The sequence below is a fragment of the Tachypleus tridentatus genome, chromosome 3 (assembly GCF_004210375.1).
Source record: "Tachypleus tridentatus isolate NWPU-2018 chromosome 3, ASM421037v1, whole genome shotgun sequence".
In the NCBI taxonomy this organism is placed as follows: domain Eukaryota; kingdom Metazoa; phylum Arthropoda; class Merostomata; order Xiphosura; family Limulidae; genus Tachypleus; species Tachypleus tridentatus.
In genome coordinates, this window is record NC_134827.1 from 94,659,270 (window position 1) to 94,671,717 (window position 12,448).

Here is a 12,448-nt window from a genome sequence, read left to right on the forward strand (position 1 = left end):
AACTGCGCTGCTCATAATTATATTTATAAAACAACTTGATCACGATACGAAGTTTGTTATTCAGTGTTATTGGTTTGGTTTGAATTTCGCGCAAAGCTACTCGACGGCTATCTGAGCTAGCCGTCCCCAATTTAGCAGTGTAAGACTAGAGGGAAGGCTAGTAATCACCACCCACCGCCAACTCTTGGGCTTCTCTTTTACCAACGAATAGTGGGATTGACCATAACGTTATAACTCCCCCACGGCTGAAAGGAAGAGTATGTTTGGTATGACCGGGATTCGAACCCGCAACCTTCGGATTACGAGTCGAGTGCCTTAACTATCCGGCCACGCCGGCCTGTTCATTGCTATATTATAAAACAAATAAAACAACCTGATCACGAGAAGGCTAAATGAACCACGACTTTCAGGTATCTTCGAATATTGTAAATGGCCTCAACCATTCATTCACTATGACAGATTATCAAGGTAAACACATAAATAAAACTACACCCAGTACACTTTCACACCTAAGGTGTATAAAAACGTTGATGAAGAGAACTGATAACTCGGTTGTCAGCTCGACCTGGTGTTACTTTTACTATCCAGAATAAATGGGTTCATGGTTCACATTAAAAATAATAACAAAATAATAATTTTTTCGTTTTGAATTTCGCACAAAGTTACACGAGGGCTATCAGCGTTAGCCGTCCCTAATTTAGCAGTGTAAGACTAGAGGGAAGGCAGCTAGTCATCAACACCCACCGCCAACTCTTGTGCTTCTCTTTTACCAACGAATAGTGGGATTGAACGTCACGTTATAACTCCCCCACGGCTGAAAGGGAGAGCATGTTTGGTGCGAGCGGGATTCGAACCCGCGAACCTCAGATTACGAGCCGAACGTCTTAACCCACCTGGCCATGCCGGGCCTCTAAACTAATAATAATTTTACATATTACGTATATAATGCATATTCCATTTGTCACGGCAGAAACTAAACCAAACGCTTGACATAAAACAGACGCTTCTCGCAGTATGCTATTAAAAACGTAAAGCCTCCAGATAGGTACTCCCGATTCCACAGTGCATTATCATACAAAGAATGTACGAATGACGTCACATGACGAAAGAGAACTGACTGACTGAGGAATATGGGAAGAACTTCCGATGACCACGTGGGATGTCATCGTACTTGCTGAAAACAGTGTTAGAAAATAATCAAACCGAATCCGGGAGGGAAGGTTGCTTACGAAGTCTATCTCCTTCGACTTGTAAGTTTGCCGGTCATTAGGCCTGCAGCCACAAGCCTAGGCCGATAAATTATGCAAGGAAAAGGGAGTGGAGTGCCGGGATAATGAGGTAGCTAACCAGGGGAGTCGACCTGAAAATTCTTTCTTCAGACATTTATAGTGAGCCTAAATCACGCATGAAGCGGTTGAGGCAATGAGCATTGCTTGCGGTCCGTGGTGGACCACGTTAAATCGGGACTTTATTTTTATTTACGAGATTCAATCGTGTTTGTATTACCATTTTACAGTTGGCTTCGTCCGCACAGAAAGGTTGGAATGAAATTTGAAGCGAGCCTACCAAATGAAAAACGTGCCTTGTTCCTACAAATTTCACCGCTTATAAATTGCGAGAACAAAGTGGGCAAGCGTAACGGAAACCCCTGGAAGCAATTTGGTATCCGTCGTGTGGAATTGACAGTGATTGTAATGAATATTTCATTTTTAAATTTTTACTGCTCGCTGATCTGTCGGACTCTGGGGAAGCACAATCCGTTTTGTTACCTGGGAAACTGTGATAACGTAGACCACACTGCTAGCTGACTACTAAGGAAGACGTCCAGGCTTGCGACGCATATTTTTTTATTTTGTTTATTGAACATAAGATATGCCCGACATGTAAGACAAAAATCTGTTTTTTATCATCTTGACATTTTCTCGCCTATTATGACACACAGTAATGAACATATGAAGACTGTGATTGGATAGACCTGGTCTCCATGTGGTAATCATAGTTTCATTAAGTTTCTTTGTTTTACAGCAGGCGAAAACAGACAATAACACTTGAGAATAAGCAAGACAAGTGAAGAATAAACTTTATTTAAGATTATGATTGGATAGGCCTGATTACCACGAGGTGATTGATAGTGTCACTAAACTTCTTTGTTTCAAAGCACGTGAAAGAAAAATGGCACTTGAAAATAAACTAGAAACGTGAAACATGAAGCACTGATGAATAGCATACGAAATGATATACATATTTATCTCTGTTAAATCATTAGCAATGTTACCATAATTTCAGCGACATTTTAACAAATCGTCAGGCGTTGGACAAAATAATTGTTTCGCTGCAAGTTTTTCGGTTTATTTCTGGTATCTGATATGAACTGATGTTTGTGTAACACTTTTTTGTATTTCAAATGACGTGGTGTTTGTGTAACAATTTATTATATCTGAAATGACGTGGTATTTGTGAAGCACTTTATTATACCTAACATGAAGTGTTCTTTCTGTAACACTGTTATATCTATCATGAACTGGTGTTTGTGTAACACTTTATTATATCTGAAATGACGTGGTATTTGTGAAGCGCTTTATTATACCTAACATGAAGTGTTCTTTCTGTAACACTGTTATATCTATCATGAACTGATGTTTGTGTAACACTTTATTATATCTGAAATGACGTGGTATTTGTAAAGCACTTTATTATACCTAACATGAAGTGTTCTTTCTGTAACACTGTTATATCTATCATGAACTGTTGTTTGTGTAACACTTTATTATATCTGAAATGACGTGGTATTTGTGAAGCGCTTTATTATACCTAACATGAAGTGTTCTTTCTGTAACACTGTTATATCTATCATGAACTGTTGTTTGTGTAACACTTTATTATATCTGAAATGACGTGGTATTTGTGAAGCGCTTTATTATACCTAACATGAAGTGTTCTTTCTGTAACACTTTTATATCTATCATGAACTGTTGTTTGTGTAACACTTTATTATATCTGAAATGACGTGGTATTTGTGAAGCACTTTATTATACCTAACATGAAGTGTTCTTTCTGTAACACTGTTATATCTATCATGAACTGTTGTTTGTGTAACACTTTATTATATCTGAAATGACGTGGTATTTGTGAAGCACTTTATTATACCTAACATGAAGTGTTCTTTCTGTAACACTGTTATATCTATCATGAACTGTTGTTTGTGTAACACTTTATTATATCTGAAATGACGTGGTATTTGTGAAGCACTTTATTATACCTAACATGAAGTGTTCTTTCTGTAACACTGTTATATCTATCATGAACTGTTGTTTGTGTAACACTTTATTATATCTGAAATGACGTGGTATTTGTGAAGCACTTTATTATACCTAACATGAAGTGTTCTTTCTGTAACACTGTTATATCTATCATGAACTGTTGTTTGTGTAACACTTTATTATATCTGAAATGACGTGGTATTTGTGAAGCACTTTATTATACCTAACATGAAGTGTTCTTTCTGTAACACTTTTATATCTATCATGAACTGTTGTTTGTGTAACACTTTATTATATCTGAAATGACGTGGTATTTGTGAAGCACTTTATTATACCTAACATGAAGTGTTCTTTCTGTAACACTGTTATATCTATCATGAACTGTTGTTTGTGTAACACTTTATTATATCTGAAATGACGTGGTGTTTGTGTAAAACTTTATTATATTTGAAATAACGTGGTACTTGTGTAACAGGTTATTATAACTGGCACATAGTTGTGTTTGTTTGGACTGTTTATTTGTTATGTCTCACATGAAGTTGTATTTGGTTAAACACTGGTTACCTGTTACATCTGGCATAAAGCTATGTTTTTTTAGCACTGTTTATATGTTGTATATCTAGTTTATGTCAGCACTGTTTATATGCTGTATATCTAGTTTCTCTCAACACTGTTTATATGCTGTATATCTAGTTTATGTCAGCACTGTTTATATGCTGTATATCTAGTTTCTCTCAACACTGTTTATATGTTGTATATCTAGTTCATGTCAGCACTGTTTATATGCTGTATATCTAGTTTATATCAACACTGTTTATATGCTGTATATCTAGTTTATATCAGCACTATTTATATGCTGTATATCTAGTTTCTCTCAACATTGTTTATATGCTGTATATCTAGTTTATGTCAACACTGTTTATATGTTGTATATCTAGTTTATGTCAGCACTGTTTATATGCTGTATATCTAGTTTCTCTCAACATTGTTTATATGCTGTATGTCTCAAACAGTACAGTTTGTACAAACTGTTTACATGCTGTATATCTAGTTTCTCTCAACACTGTTTATATGCTGTATATCTAGTTTATATCAGCACTATTTATATGCTGTATATCTAGTTTCTCTCAACACTGTTTATATGCTGTATATCTAGTTTCTCTCAACACTGTTTATATGCTGTATATCTAGTTTATATCAGCACTGTTTATGTGCTGTATATCTAGTTTCTATCAACACTGTTTATATGCTGTATATCTAGTTTATGTCAACACTGTTTATATGCTGTATATCTAGTTTATGTCAGCACTGTTTATATGCTGTATATCTAGTTTATATCAGCACTGTTTATATGCTGTATATCTAGTTTGTATCAGCACTGTTTATATGCTGTATATCTAGTTTATATCAGCACTGTTTATATGCTGTATATCTAGTTTCTCTCAACACTGTTTATATGCTGTATATCTAGTTTCTCTCAACACTGTTTATATGCTGTATATCTAGTTTCTCTCAACACTGTTTATATGCTGTATATCTAGTTTATATCAGCACTGTTTATATGCTGTATATCTAGTTTCTCTCAACACTGTTTATATGCTGTATATCTAGTTTCTCTCAACACTGTTTATATGCTGTATATCTAGTTTCTCTCAACACTGTTTATATGCTGTATATCTAGTTTCTCTCTACACTGTTTATATGCTGTATATCTAGTTTCTCTCAACACTGTTTATATGCTGTATATCTAGTTTCTCTCAACACTGTTTATATGCTGTATATCTAGTTTCTCCCAACACTCATCAACTTCATCATAAAGCCTTAATGGCCAGTTTCGATGTTATATCCCTCTTTACAGAAGTTCCAACCACTGAAGCCTGCAAGATAGCCTTAGAACTCTATATCCGAGAGCCTAACCCATCTATAGACATTCCCAGCAACCAATTAGCAACCCTCATAGAATTCACCACGATAAAGACAAACTTCATGTTCAACAACCACAACTATATACAAACAAATGGCCTAAGTATGGGCAACCCAGTATCACCAGTTCTAGCCAATATTTTTATGACACAAGATAAAACACAAGCAATTAACACAGCATTACATCCACCACTATACTGGTATAGATATGTAGATGACACGGTTGCGGGATTCAGATCTACAGAACACACACTTAAATTTTTCAATCACATTAACTCTATACATCCCAACATTAACTTCACATGTGAACAGGAAGAAAGCAATCAAATATCATTTCTTAACCTCAAAATTACAAGAACCGATACACAATTCAAAACAGAAATCCACCGAAAAATCGCCCATACTGGACTATACATTCCTTGGGACTCAGCACATGAAACAAAACAAAAACTCAACATACTAAGAAACCAAATAAACACAGCCATAAAACTATGGTCACCAGATATAATTAACGATGAATTAGACAAAATAAAACAATACTTCATCAACATCAATAAGTTTCCTCCACAATCCGTAGAAAACATTATACACACACACCAAGACAGAAAGCAAAATCAACCAACTAAAGTAAATATATCTCACGATTCAAAAAATCACGAAACCATATACTGCTGCATACCATATATTTCCAACATCAGCAGAAAACTAACCAACACTTGGCAAAAACTAGTAACAAAATATGACATTCCAGTTAATACCAAATTTATTCAAAAACCAGGCACAAAACTAAGGTATATACTGTGTAAAAACTACACTGTCAAACACAACACCAACATTATTTATAAAATACAATGTGATAACTGCCACGACTTATATATTGGAGAAACAAGTAGAAAAATAGAAACTAAAATCAAAGAACACAAAAAGTCACCTTCACACGTTTTCGAACACTGCAAGTCAAATAAACACAACATAACCATAGAAAACACTCAAATACTAAATAAAGAAACAAACATAAACAAACGCAAAATTAAAAAAGCCTTACTTATACAACAACTCAAGCCCAAAATAAATCAATATAAAGGAACACCTTTATACCTATATTAAATATAATAAAATAAAATTATATATTCAAACATCTAACACCGCCCTCTGCATTCCGACACTCAATTACACAACCCCTTCCAAACATGTGGTCAGCTTCCGGTCAGTTACCTCAATCTTTCTTTGTGAACCTGACGATGACCGAAGAAGGTCGAAACGTTGTTCGCTCTTCTACGTAAAATATTTTCTCAACCCAAACGAGCCGTTTTTGCATATAAGCTGTAGTTTATGTTTACACTGTTTATCTGCTGTATCTGATACGAACTACATACAGCTCGTAGGAAAAATTTTTAGTGTGTTATTCTGGGTCTTTCTTGGAGCATTGTTTGTATAAATAAGATGAAATTACTGATACATCTATCCACTTAGTATTGTATCTATTTAAAGTTTTGTTAAATGAATAATAATGACTTCTACATGGCATTGTTATATAAAATTCATTCCTAGTAAACCTACTTCAGGCTAAGTCCGTCTTTTAAGTCGGAAATATGAGCATATTATGCACGATTTTGTTTGTTTTGGAATTTCGCACAAAGCAACTCGAGAACTATCTGTGCTAGCCGTCCCCAATTTAGCTGTGTAAGACTAGAGAGAAGGCAGCTAGTCATCACCACCCACCGCCAACTCTTGGGCTACTCTGTTACCAACGAATAGTGGGATTGACCGTAACATTATATACCCCCATGGCTGGGAGGGCGAGCATGTTTAGCGCGACGCGGGCGCGAACACGCGACCCTCGGATTACGAGTCGCACGCCTTACGCGCTTGGCCATGCCAGGCCAAATTATGCACGAATCAAACAAGATAGTTTTAATTTTGTGTAATTAATGCACCGCACGCTAGAGGGATTGTTTCACCCCATCACACAGTTAGACCAACGAAGGCCACTCTAAACCGAACCAGTCTCCTTTTGTTTTAGAATGGCGGGAAAGGTGAAAGTTACTTTGCATAGTTGTGACGTCATAGAATCATAAAGAAATCTTACTTTCAGACGGCTGGAACTAGCCGGACTTTTCTACCGTCTAACGTTTGAATTAAAAAAAATGAAAAATGCCAATCGTGGTTGGGCAGTCTCGTACAACAGACAGCAGGAAAATCCTGGGGTAACTTTCGTCAGCGAGGAGTTAATTTTATTTTGAATTGTTCTAAATTTCGCACAAAGCTACTCGAGGGCTATCTGCGCTGAGAGAAGTTTGTTTGTTTGTTTTTTGAATTTTGCGCAAAGCTACTCGAGGGCTATCTGCGCTAGCTGTCCCTAATTTAGCAGTCTAAGACTAGAGGGAAGACAGCTAGTCATCACTACCCACCGCCAACTCTTGGGCTACTCTTTTACCAACGAATAGTGGTATTGACCGTCACATTATAATGCTCCCACAGCTAAAAGGGCGAGCATGTTTGGCGCGACGGGGATGCGAACCCGCGACCCTCTGATTACGAGTCGCACGCCTTATCCCACCTGGCCATGCCGGGCTGAGAGAAGTTAAACGTAGGACTAGTGGTATAACCGGAAGAAACGAATTTCCAAGGCTACCTGTTCTTATTTTCAGCACCGAAACGATAGACTTGAGACACCTATTGTTGTTGTTATGATGACGAGGTTAAACAGATACACACTGTTGTTATTTTTGTTTTGTTTTGATGTTGGTCAACGTTAACTCTAGAGTTATTGATGGGTCATTTTACTTCAAACACATTCCTATCAACTATGTAGGTTCCGAACTGCAATGACTCTGTTGGTTATAGGATTCTTAATAACAAGCTAGTCACACAAAAATGTAATTATCCTAATAACATAGGAGTCACACAAAAATGCGTAACTATCCCAGTAACGTGCGAGTCACATAAAATACAGCTATCTTAATAACATACAAGTCACTGAAAAATGTAACTATCCTAATAATATACGAGTCATTAAAAAGTGTAAATACCCTAATAATACACGAGTCACTCAAAAATGTAACCAAAATATTTTCTATATTTAGATTCGTCACGCTCACTGCGGTGAGTCAAAGGTTGGTCTACAAACTAGAGAGAATGCAGCTAGTCGTCGCCACCCACCGCCAATTCTTGGGTTACTCTTTTACCAACGAATAGTGGGATTGACCTTCTCAATATAACGCCCCCACGGCTGAGAGGGCGAGCATGTTTGGTGCGACGGGGATTCGAACCCGCGACCTTCGGATTACGAATTGAGTGCCTTAACCACCTGGCCATGCCGGGCCGGCATCAATCACAGAATCTATTCTAAAACACGACGTCATATTTTGCCAGTGCGTTTTTGTTTTTTAAAGATTATCCGCTACAAATGTGTGATTCGAATGTTCACACTCATCAAACTGTGACAGGTTTAATATACACACCTACAAACACATTAAAACTAACCATTCGTTTGCTGCTACCACACCCACACGCGCAAAAATTCGCGAATTTTTTCTTCCGGCGAGCCATTCGTGATGTTGAGCGCAAAATGTTTGCATGACATGTTGTCAACAGCAGCTGAAGGATTATGAAAACTGAAACGCAGACGTGTTAAACAGAAAAAGACTCAAAATTAAACATTAGTAACATACAATGAGTGCAGAGATTGGACAGCTAAAATTCAAACCCACCAATCTGCAACTGATCATCAAGTATCGTCTGTCTCGCTCACCTCATTGGTTTAAACGGCACGAATAGCCGGTTGTAGTCTGGCTTTAGTGTGTTACACTGCGAATCGAAAGCCCGAGGTTCGCACCCAGCAGTTACAATGAATCTCATTATTTTATTTTTACCTTTATGACGATGAGTACCATTGTACCATTTACAAAGTGTCTGTCCCCCGGTAGTACAGCGGTACGTCTACGGATTTACAACACTAAAATCAAGGGTTCATTTCCCTTGGGTGGATTCAGTACATAGCCTAATGTGGCTTTGCTGTAAGAAAACACACGCACATAAAATCTCTGTCGTTCCTCTGGTCAGTAGTTCAAAAATAACCGACCGTTAAACCAGAACCTTAAAATATCCCTGAACTAGACATTTAGCCTACATACCCACAAGATGCTGTTCTAGTTTGAAATACCAATACAATTAGTAGAAAACAAATATGTAAAATTAAAACCGACTCACTATTACTTAAGGTAAAAATGTTTTCGAAATGATAAAAATAATTAACAACGGCCAAGTGGTTAGGACACTCGATTCATCACTTGAGGGTCCCGGGTTCGAATCGTCATCAGATCAAACATGCTCGCCCTTTCAGTCGTGGGGGCGTCATTATATGACGGTCAGTCCCACTATTCATTGATAAAAGAGTAGCGTAATAGTTGGCGGTGAGTGATGACTACTAGGTACCTTCCCTCTACTCTAGTTTCACACTGTTAATTAACGGACGGCTAGGGCAAATAGCCCTAATGTAGCTTTGCGCCTAATTTAAAACAAATAAACAAGTTTCATCCTTTAAGTCCTCGTTAGTGAACACCGCCACATTAAAAGTGGTTTAAAATGAAATCCTCATGGTTTTAGTCAACGTTAATATATTAACCCCACCAAGTAGATAAACACTTCGAAAGATGTAATTATTAATCGAGTTGTAGTTCATGAGCTTCCTGGAGCACACAATACGGACTACAATTTGAGGAATTTGTTTAAAAAGCTTATTTGGTTGCCAAATTAAAAACGGTTATATGACACAATGGGATGTAGATTTCTGATTACATTACGTACAACAACCATTTGGTAGTTTAGGAACTCAACAATGTGCCAAATATTTCATTGCAATGGTAAATTGTATTGAAAAACACACTGGGGAAAACTGAATTAATCTATCGAACAGTATCCGTAAAGACGTGTTTTTTTTTGGGTTTTTTCAAGCAAGATCATACGATAACTTCAAATATTGTTTGGGAGATAAACTACCATTAAATATCTAACGTGTAATTAAAACTAGTTAGTAAAGAAACTAAATTTTTCATTGTTTTATCTTTAAAATTCCGTTCATTTCGCCAAGAACAGGTTTTTCATTTTCTTTTGTCGTATTATGCTTCTCACATAACTTACTTTACAACGCTAAAATCAGGAGTTCGATTCCCCTCGGTGGACTCATCAGATAGCCTAATGTAGCTTTGCTATTAGAAAACACACACACACGCATAACTTACTAAAACGTCATATATGTGACAGAATTTTCCGTCTACGTGTCTGGTATCACAGATTGTGAAAAACGAATTTAAACAATTTCGATGAATTAGGCAGAAAAGCTTAGGTGGATCTCCTAAACAATGACTTTAAATTAAACGGTTTGTTTGTTGTTGTTTTTTAATTTCGCGCAAAGATACTCGAGGGCTATCTGCAGTGTAAGACTAAAGGGAAGGCAGCTTGTCATCACCACCCACCGCCAACTCTTGGGCTACTCTTTTACCAACAAATAGTGGGATCGACCGTCACATTATAACGCCCTCACGGCTGAAAAGGCGAGCATGTTTGGTGCGACGGGGATGCGAACCCGGTACCCTCAGATTACGAGCCACACGCCTTAATCCACCTGGCCATGCTGGGCCAAATTAAACGGACATGCAATCGGACGGACGATTCGCGTTATTTCATCGCGAATTTTGTCGTCCTGATACCGAAACTAAGGGGGCAAATGAGTAAGAAGGGCATTAGAGAAAAAAAAAGCGAAACCTACTCCAAATGGAAGTGATACGTAATGAGAGAAAAGTTTTCTGTGATATGGCTCAAAATAATGGTTGCACTATTTTTTTAAGCGGCACTGCCGGGTACCTTTCCAAGTTATGTATGATGCATTCTTATTAACAAACGTGTTACTTTTTACAATGTACTGCAATCTTTCACAAGTAGCGAGAAGACCCTTTTATTTCAAATGAGGCTATATTCTCTTAAACTAATCTATTCTATACGCAGGCTTTCCAGACTACATGTACATGTGTAACAGTGCGATATCAATACCGTATGTTCCTTTCTATTGTTTACTAGCAAATTTTCGTTTGCAGAATATACGTAAAGCATTGTTCACGTGAGTCGGAAGTGGTCTATTGGTTAGTATTCCGAACGGTGCATTTGAAAGTCCTTTAGGGCTATGGGTGTGTTATAAGAGTGATTGTCAAACCCAGCAGTTCGCTACTCGGGCTGACAAAAACAACAACATTTTCCTTTCTGAACTATGCCCGGCATGGCCAGGTGGGTTAAGGCGTTCGACTCGCAATCTGAGGGTCGCGAGTTCTAATCCCCGTGAAACCAAACATGCTCGCCCTTTCAGCCGTGAGGGCGTTATAATGTGACAGTCAATCCCACTATTCGTTGGTGAAAGAGTAGCCCAAGAGTTGGCGGTAGGTGGTAATAACTAGCTACCTTCCCTCTAGCCTTACACTGCTAAATTAGGGACGGCTAGTGCAGGTAGCACTCGAGTAGTCTTGGGCGAAATTCAAAAACAAACAAACAAACCTTTCTGTGTCATAATTTTTCATAACTCACAACCATACATTATTTTCCAGGTTCTGTTTATTTCGGTATTTATTCACTAATAAATATTTAACTTAGATTATATTTATTCATTGATCACAATAAACTGTTTATTGGATTATTTTGTTTGTCTGAACTTAAGCAAAAAACTACACACTGAGATAAATATCTGTGCTCTGCTAACCACGGCTATCAAAACCCGGTTTCTAACATTGTAAGTCCGCAGACATATTATATTTTGTGTTCATTAGCTAAATATTATTTACCCGTGATCCTTTGTTCACTATAAACTGTTAGTTTTTAAATATAGATCCTTATTACCTCATATTTCTATCTCAAGGTAGTTCTACGTTTTTCATTATCAAACGCTAGTTTTACGTTATTCTTATTATCTGAATGTTTTATATTATGTTTCTTATGCTTCCAATTAGTTTCTCCTCACAGTGGCTCCGCGGCAAAGTTAAGAGCCTATAACACTAAAATTAGAAGTCCGATTCATACGCGACTAGTTGTCAGGACTTGAAAGGCTTGGATTCTTTTTGAGTAAGAACAAAATAAATCGCAATTCTCATTTAATATTTTGAAGAACAAACCACATTTGATTTTGATAAAGCTTTAGTATTTAGATTTAAGATTTATTATTTGTTTAAGTACTATTTAGAAACGCCCCCCAGTGGCACAATTGTATACCTAAAAACTAA

At 37.2% G+C, this 12,448-nt stretch overlaps 1 protein-coding gene across 3 annotated transcripts in view; it reads right to left on the reverse strand.

Moving 5' to 3' along the window:
- Positions 1-12,448, reverse strand: part of LOC143247504 (dachshund homolog 1-like) — a 109,757-nt gene that overhangs the window by 12,145 nt on the left and 85,164 nt on the right. The gene's annotated exons all lie outside the window — the stretch shown is intronic.